General features: G+C 48.6%; 1 protein-coding gene across 1 annotated transcript in view; it reads right to left on the minus strand.

The window, feature by feature from the left end:
• LOC138960854 (phosphatidylinositol transfer protein 3-like) overlaps nt 1–2,197 on the minus strand; it is a 46,085-nt gene extending 43,888 nt beyond the window's left edge. Inside the window, exon 1 of the mRNA XM_070332498.1 lies at nt 1,889–2,197. The gene's annotated coding sequence lies outside the window, so the exon portion shown is untranslated. The remainder of the gene's footprint in view (nt 1–1,888) is intronic.
• Between the last annotated feature and the right edge of the window lie 6,736 nt (nt 2,198–8,933).

The following is an 8,933-nucleotide window of genomic DNA, read 5'->3' on the forward strand; positions in this document are numbered from 1 at the left end:
CACACACACACACACACACACAGTTCGTACCCAGTGGTCTGGGTGGCCGAGTGGTAAGCGCACTTACCTCGGAAGCGAGAGGTTGCGAGTTCGACCCTGGGTCAGGGCGTTAGCAATTTTCTTCCCCCTTTCCTAACCTAGCTGGTGGGTTCAAGTGCTAGTCTTTCGGATGAGACGAAAAACCGAGGTCCCTCGGCGTGTACACTACATTGGGGTGTGCACGTTAAAGATCCCACGATTGACAAAAGGGTCTTTCCTGGCAAAATTGTTTAGGCTTAAGATAACATGTCTGTGTCTTTCGCTTAAGATAAAAATGTCCACCAAATACCCGTGTGACTTGGAATAATAGGCCCTTGAAAGGTAAATATGCGCCGAAATGGCAGCAATCTACTGGCCCAAAAAATTCCATCTCACACGGCATTCTGTAAAGGGCCTAGAGCCATTGGGTTAGGCACTTAAAAATATCCATTTATTATTATTATTATTATTTTATTATTATTATTATTATTATTATAAATATTGTTCTATACGGTACAGCTATTTACGGTTCACAAACTTGAAACCGTACCCCTCACATACACGCCACTTTTCAGCTGTTCCTATTGTTGTGCTGTTAGTGTCCCATTTTTCCATTTATGTGATAAAAACTACGCAGAAATCTCAGAATTTACATTTTCTTCTTGTTGACTCCTTTATCCTTTTACGCATGTCAATTTCTGTCAGTCCAAACCCTTTTCCGGGTCAGCACTCGGCTTGTGGAAGGGTACCTGAAAACTCGTTATCTTTGTCCTAATAACGGCCACAAAACATGATGTTGCGGTATTGGGTGAGAACAAAATGACTTCAGACAGGTGGAACCAGAACCCCACCCATACACGCACGGTGTAGTACAGTCACACACAAACACACGCACCGTGGCACATGCGCGCGCACACACACACGGACGCACGCGGCTCAGTCGCACTCACACACAAACAGTCATGCTAACACGGACAGATATACACACAGACAGACGGACGCGGACACACACACGTGACGGACACACACACGCACGCACACACGCACACACACAAACAGACAGATACACACAGACAGACAAACAGACCGACACACACACACACAAACGGACAGATACAGACAGACAGACACACACACACACACACACACACAGATGCCTGTTGATGTGCTGGTTCAAAAATTGTCAGAACCTTTAGCCAGCGCGTTGGCTTTTCGAGGTTTTGGACATTATGATCACAAAACATGAGTCCCTTATCGTATCGACACACACACACACACACACACATACACAAACGGACAGATACAGACAGACAGACAGACAGACAATAGACAGACCCAGACACGTACACACATACACACACAATGTCAGATAACGTGACACATAAAATAAACAATCCCACAAACCCACAAAACAGATTATGACCTTGCCTCACTTAGACACCATAGTATCAACGGCTGTCAATTTAATGCTATTTGCTCATGTTTGGCTCGGGTACCCTGTAATTACGAAAATGCAGCACATTGACATGCATCCTTTTTGTCCCACCCTTTTCGTTCCCAACCATGCCCCCGGCCCCTCCGAGTCCGTCCGCGTGTAAACAGATAAACTAATGTGACAAGACGTCTATTTTATGAAGGCGGACATCCGTTGAGAACAAGCATCGGCCTACGGTTTATGAAAGGCGACGAGAAAAATTCAATTAATTCTCTCTCCCTCTCTCTCTCTCGCTCTCTCTGTATCTCTCTTGTAGCAAAAAGTGAATGGTCCTGTTACGAGAAGATACTAACATAAATGTTCCTCAAAATTCTTAACTTATTACGGGCACATCAGAGAATAAACAACAACAACAACAACAACGAAAACACTTACCCGATTCTGCAGAAGATGTGGTAGGAACCGTCAAATGAAGCAAAATGTTCCACTGAAATTTTCTTCTCTGCGATGATTTAGTACCTGGTTTGTCACATGAACTTCGCGCTCGTCGCAATCAAAACAACGCAAGTGACACACGTTGTTTTTCCCAGCACGGCCGGTGGCCTCTCTATGTGCGTCCACGGAGTCGGATCTCAGTTCCAACTGCGCACTATCAACGCGGATTGTCGTCTGCTATACTGAGTTTTGGACGAGAAGCCGCTCGCGGACCGCACGAGCTCGTGACTGCTGAGACCAACAGTGTGGCGAAGCCTAATCGAACACTGGCGGAGCGTGTATGTAATGTAAGTATCAATCACAGGCACATGACACTGGATGTGGGGGGTGAGGTCTCTCTCCTCCTGCCTTCTACATGCAGTAGTGTAGTACAAGAAGTCAGTCTTTTTTCAGTCTGTCACGTCATAGATCACACACCAGAACATAAGACACCCGTGTCGGGGTAACACCCGGGAACATGTATCCAACATGCCTCTCATGGTTCCACCGTGAGGGCGTAAAACAACAAAATCAAACACACCGCGACCAATGAAAGTAAGCTTTCATCATATGTCAAGTTTTACGCCCGTCAGTTTCGGGACGATTTTTTTGTTCATTTTTTTTTTCATACAATTTTCAGGTGAAAAGTTTCAAGCATGGAGTAAACAATAGCCTTCGTACAACAAAGCATTCTTTTTTTGATGCCTTTGGGATTTGAACATTGAGTGTTAACGTTAACGGCATAAGGAAAATATATTTTCAGGTTTGAAACGCTAGTTGCATCGATATCTGCTGAGATTGAAAATGTTGTACCATGACTTTTTGGAAACAATTTATGAAACTTGGGAAAAGTAACTCAAAATAAATGGCGTGTCCCCTGCTGAAACTGTTACACTCATTGTCCTTTTTTTGTCACATCTCTCTCTCTCACACACACACTCACACACACACACACACACACGCACACACATGCACACACACACACACACACACACACACACTCACACATTTTCAAGGTATTTCTATCGAGTCTTTTGTTTAAAGTGACAACACTCCCTTTACTATACATGGCAAACACTGATATTCTTGCAAAACACCGTGGCGTGACTTGTTTTCCTAACAAAAGTCACAGATCGTCATGGACAGATGCAGGCATGTCTTTTGAAGCTTGTCAGTATGGTTCATCGCACACTTAAAACTCAAGTCATTATCAGTGGAAGAATAAAGTATTAAAAAGAACTCAACAGAGCGGCGACAAAAAATAAACAGTTCTCGGAAAGGGAGGGGTGACACTCAGTTTGAAGTTCTTTTTATAAACAAGGTCCGGCTGACGTCCTGCTTTCGCATTTATGTAACTCACTTACAGTTACAGATCTGTGAAACGTGCACCGAATACTGTGACTTTCAAGAATTTGCCACTCGACAACGAAAAAAAGATTATTGAGTCACTGTTATATATAACTTATAAGTATGATATGATATGATTGATGATGAAAAACGAGTGTGAGCATGAGCATGTTATACATGACAGACCTAAATAATTCCAAAACGTAGCAGACGAAGATAGCCTCAAACAGTTTGAGACGTCACTCAAGAAAGCATGCAAGATCAAGCGCACAAACATCATCATAGCAGGAGACTTTAACTTCCCTGGTTTTGACTGGACAACAAGCCCCATGACCATGAAGACTCCAGTGCCCCACCCCCAGCTCCACCAGGACTTCATGGACATGATCAGTGAACAAAACCTGGAACAGATGGTGAACAAGCCCACTAGACTGGAAAACACCCTGGACCTTGTCCTCACAAACGCACCAGGCCTCATCTCCCGTGTGGAGGTGGTGCCAGGACTCTCTGACCACGACATCGTCTACTTTGAACTAGCAACCAAGATCAGCCTCAAGAACGGGTGTGCGAGACCTATCCCCTTGTATAGCAAAGCTAACTGGGAACAGATGAAGGAAGACATGCGGGAGCTACAGAAGAAGATAGCCGAAAAGAGTACAGATAGTACGGTGGATGAGCTGTGGACTGTTTTCAAAACAGACCTGCTACAGAGCGTGAAGAAGAACATCCCACACAAAAGACCAAGGAAAAAAGACAAACAACCATCTTCTTCTTCTTCTTGGCGTTCGCAGAGGTTACACAATCAGTCCAGCACTGGTGATAAGTGTTGTCGTTTTCTCCAACTCCTGTCGACTGCCGTATAGTTTGGTCTGCAAGGGAGTTGGTGACGGCCACACTTCTTTTCGTTCCTCATCTAGTAAGGGACATCGCTGTAAGATGTGTTCCGCTGTTTGGTCCTCTTGACCGCAGGCACAGGTTGGTGATGGCGCCAGCTTGAACTTTCGGTTCATGTGAGCATTGAGCCTGTTGTGGCCAGTACGCAGTCTGATGAGGTTGACTTGCTGCTCTCTGGACATTGTGTGGTAGTCATCTCTGTTTGTCCTTGGCCTCATCAATGCCTTGATGATTGTCTTCTGCTCACTAAAGCTGACACTGTTTTCAGGTTGGTCTTCCACGGCTCCTTCTTTTGCCAGCTCATCTGCCCTTTCATTTCCTGGTATCCCACAGTGTGCTGGTATCCACTGGAGGACAACTCTTCTGGTTTGTCTGACCATCTGTAATGCTTTGGCCAGCTGTGGGAGTTTGTCGTTCTCTAGGGCCTGAAGGACTGAAAGGGCGTCCGAGAGGAAGACAACTTGGTAGCAAGGGTCTGCGGAGTCCTGAACGAAGGAGGCGGCCTGCATGAGAGCTTCTGCTTCTGCTTTATAGTTTGTGCAGTGTTTGCCAGTGGCAACGCTGGCTGTAGCTGTATGTCCCCCAGGGAACTGGATGAGAATGCCTGCACCTCCATTGAGCACGGCGTTAGTTGCTGATCCATCGGTGTATACATGGATCCACGCCTCTTTTGGGTACTGTTCGTCGATCAGGGCTAAGGTGAGTGCCTGTCGAGCTGTGTCATTCTGATCTTCTCCTGAGGTAACATGTGGAACACTGGTGCAGATCTGGATGCCTGGTTTCTCTGTTGCCTTGGGGGTTTCCTCTTCTTCTTGAGTCAGAGGTAGAGTGTTCTGTGGAAGGACTTCCCTGTACTGTCGAGAAAGTCTCTTGCTCTCGTGTACAAAACTGCTCCGTTTAAGCCGGTTCTTGGTGAGGTTGCTCAGTCTGTGCTTCATGGGGTGGTCGGGTAGGCACTTGAGCTTCTCGGCCTGTACCATAGTCTTGGCTTCTCTTCTCTGACAGAGGGGTTGGATGGTGGTAAGCTTCTCCATTTCCTTGATGGGCGTGGATTTCATTGCACCGGTGATGAGTCGGAGGGCCTGGTTTTGCACACGGTCAAGGGTCTGCAGGTTTGTCTTGGCTGAGGTTGACCACGCTGTGGAGCCGTACTCGAGGTGGGGTCTGATTGTTCCCTGGTATACTGTCTTCAGTATCTTCTCGTTCGCTCCCCAGGTGGTACCTGCCAGCTTCCTGAGTATGGCTAGCTTGCGCCGGGCCTTCGTCTCTGCCTGTGCAATGTGTGGTTTCCAGGTCTGCCGTCTATCAAAGGTGACACCAAGGTACGTTGCTTCTTCATCCTCTCTCAGAGGAGTTCCACCAAGCCTAATGGTTCCGGTTTTCTGCTTTGGCGACAGTGTGAATAGGGTGGTGGAGGATTTCTCCTTGTTGATGGAGACGCACCAATCTTCTGCCCATGCGTTCAGCCTATCTGCCGCTTGCTGCATTCTGTAGGTGGCAGTACTTGCGTGCTCCTCCTTGCACCAGATCACAAGGTCGTCTGCGTAGAGAGCAGCTTTGATCCCCTTGGGCATCTCAGACACCAGATCGTCGATGAAGAGAAGGAAGAGTGTTGGGGAGAGGACTCCGCCCTGAGGGACGCCATGACGAAGGAGGAACTTCTTGCTTTTGGTCTGGTCGACGTTAACTCTTGCCCTGCGGTTATAGAGGTAAGAGCGAATCCACTGGTACATGTTGCTGGACACGCCTTTCCTCAGCAGTTTTACAAGGAGTCCATCTTTCCAGACCTTGTCAAAGGCCTTCTGAAGATCTATCCAGGTGACGAAGACCAGCTTCTGTTCCTGAAAGGCATCTTCAACTTCTTGCGCCAGGTAAGTGACCTGATCTTCAGTGCTGCGGAACTGTCGGAATCCAGCTTGTTCAGGGGCGAGGAGGTTCCTGGATTCCAGGTACCACCTGAGGCGCTCGTTCACAATTCTCTCCAGGGTCTTCACAACACAGCTGGTGAGGCTGATTGGGCGATAGCTGGTGGCCTTCTTTGGATCCTTCCCTTTTTTTAAGATGGGGATCATGATCGCTTCTCGCCAGAGTTGTGGTAGCGATCCTTCTTGCCAGCTGCTGTTGAAGACCTCGAGTAGCTTGTTCTCTGCTGCACTACCAAGGTGGGTTAGCATCTCGTTGGTGATGCCGTCTGGGCCAGGGGACTTCTTCGCCTTTGACTTTTTCAGAGCTGAGTGCAGCTCGTGGAGTGTGAGTGGTTGACTCATGGCGTCCACTGTCGACTGTCTGGCAGGTCTCTCTCTTTTCTCTCTTCTTGCTTCTCTCTGTTTCTCGGGGCTAACATGGAGGTTGCTCTCAGCTGCATAGCTTTCAGCAAATTGGTTGGCAGCATGCTTTCCAGTTAGCACCTTCCCGTTCTCTTCTAATGTGATCTTTCCTCTGCTGGTGTTCTCATCATTCAACTGCTTGGTGAGCCTCCAGAGCTTTCTGCCATCCTTCTCAAGGTTCAGAGAGCTTGTCTTCTCTTGCCAGCTTCTCCGTCTTGCCTGTAGCTTCTTTTTGAGAAATTTGGCTTTGGCTTCCTGGAGGCGGATCAGGATGTTGTTGTTTTGTGACGGGTTGACTTCTGCTTCCCTTCTGGCGTCTGCCAGATCATCATCCAGTTCCTGCAATTCATTGCTCCAGTAGGGCTTATAGTCTCTCCTGGCACCCCTAGGAGTGGACTCACGCGCTGCTCTGAGGATGCTCATGTTGAAGTCCTTCGCCACCATGTTGATGTCTCGACCCTCGACTCTGATGTCTTTGGTGAGTTCGCTGGTGCGGTGTCTAAAGAGGAACCAGTTCGCTCTTTTGTAGTTCCACCGTGGGAAGGAAGCTTTAGTGCAGGACTCCATGCCCAGGGTCAAAAAGACTGGCCGATGGTCACTTCCACCTAGCTGTTCTCCGACCTCTCTGCTGGTTAGCTGGTGCATGTCTTCCGTGCAGAAGGCTAGGTCAGGAGTTGATGTAGTGTGCCATCTTCTGGAATAAAATGTAGGGCAGTCAAAGGGACTGTTCAAAAGGATGAGACCTTTGTCGTCCTGCCAGTTCTCCACCTCTTCTCCTCTCCGATCCAGGTGGTCATATCCCCAACTCTGTGAATGACTGTTGAAGTCACCCACCACGATGAAGTTGGAGGCCTTTGCGGGGATCGTGTCAAGGGCGAGGTGTCTATCATTGGGGCAGTAGAAGTTGACAAGATGGAATTCTGATGTCTTCGTCTGGATTCGAATCACCTGATATTCGGAGTCCTCCATGTGCGTTTCTATCAAACAGGCATTGATGTTGTTCCTGATGAGGGTCAGGATTCCTCCTTTGCTTCGGTCTGTTCTGTCGGACCTAAGGCATTGGTAGCCTCTCACTTTGAAGGACTTTTGGGGTGTCAGGTGCGTCTCCTGAATACAGCAGATGTTGATGTTCTTCTCATGCAGGATATGCTCCAACTCTGTCTTCTTGTTCAGGATACTTTCTGCGTTCCAGTGCATGACCTGAAAAGGTCGCTGCTGACTGGGTTTCTTCCTGGTTGTGGTGGTGCCAGTCACTTTCCTCCCGCGTCCCCTGGCGTGACAAGACGGACGGGAGGGACCTCCAGTAGTTGGGGCTGGGTCCCTTTGAGGCATGGGACCCGACGCTGCTCCACCCTGGGGGGTCCTCAATGGGCGAGCGCCATTTCCATCTGTGCTGGTTGATTGTGTCATCATTTGCGTAAGTGCGTGTACCCGTGGTTTGTTAGAATGCGCCGTGCGGCCCGGGTCCTCCGTCTTCAGCATTCGGGGTTTTCTGTCGGGGTTACCTCACCCTTAGCTCATGGCCCATACGTCCTACCCTGAGAGCACAGGGGGGAGGATTTTCCGGGATCCCACCCGGAGCCAGTTTGGTCCGCGGCCGCAAGCGGCTGATCTCCATATCTGAAGACCGTTCCCCTATCCGCCACCCGGGGACGCGCTGGGTTGGGGGTGGTCGCCCCACTGAAAATCCCACACTGGGTTAAGAAAGATCAGCCTGTCCCAGACAAACAACCATGGATCACACCATCCCTAAGAAGGCTGATCAGAAAGAAAAACAGAAAATACAAAAAGATGAAGAAACAGAACACAGACGCACTGAGGACTGAGGTTAAGTATCTCAGAAGAGATGTACAGAAGGGCATCCGCAAAGCATACTGGGAGTACATAAGCAACCTTTTCACTCCTTCCAAAGAAGAAGCTGACTCTCTACCATCAACAAAACGCTTCTGGACCTACATGAAACATCAACGCTCCACCTCATCCGGGATACCTCCTTTGAAAAACAAGGGGCGCCTAGTCACTGACTCTAAGCAGAAGGCGAATGTCCTGAATGACCAGTTCTACAAAGCATTCAGTGACGGACGCACCTACACCAGCGAGGAGTTCCAGACGAAATGCACCATGTCCAGCGACCAGGAATCTTTTCCCGCCATGGATGAAATCTCCATCTCAAAGAAGGGAGTTGAAAAACTCCTTCTGAACCTGGATCCCACCAAAGCAACTGGCCCAGACGACCTATCCCCCCGTGTCCTCAGAGAGCTCGCACCCGAAGTTTCACCAGTACTGACGACCATCTTCCAGGAATCACTCCGCTCAGGGTCCGTCCTGGAAGACTGCCCATGTCGCCCCAGTATTCAAAAAGGGCGAGCATTATGACCCGATGAACTACCGCCCAGTTTCTCTCACAAGCGTTTCGTGCAAGGTGATGGAGCACATTC

This window comes from Littorina saxatilis, linkage group LG1 (assembly GCF_037325665.1).
Source record: "Littorina saxatilis isolate snail1 linkage group LG1, US_GU_Lsax_2.0, whole genome shotgun sequence".
Classification (NCBI taxonomy): Eukaryota; Metazoa; Mollusca; class Gastropoda; order Littorinimorpha; family Littorinidae; genus Littorina; species Littorina saxatilis.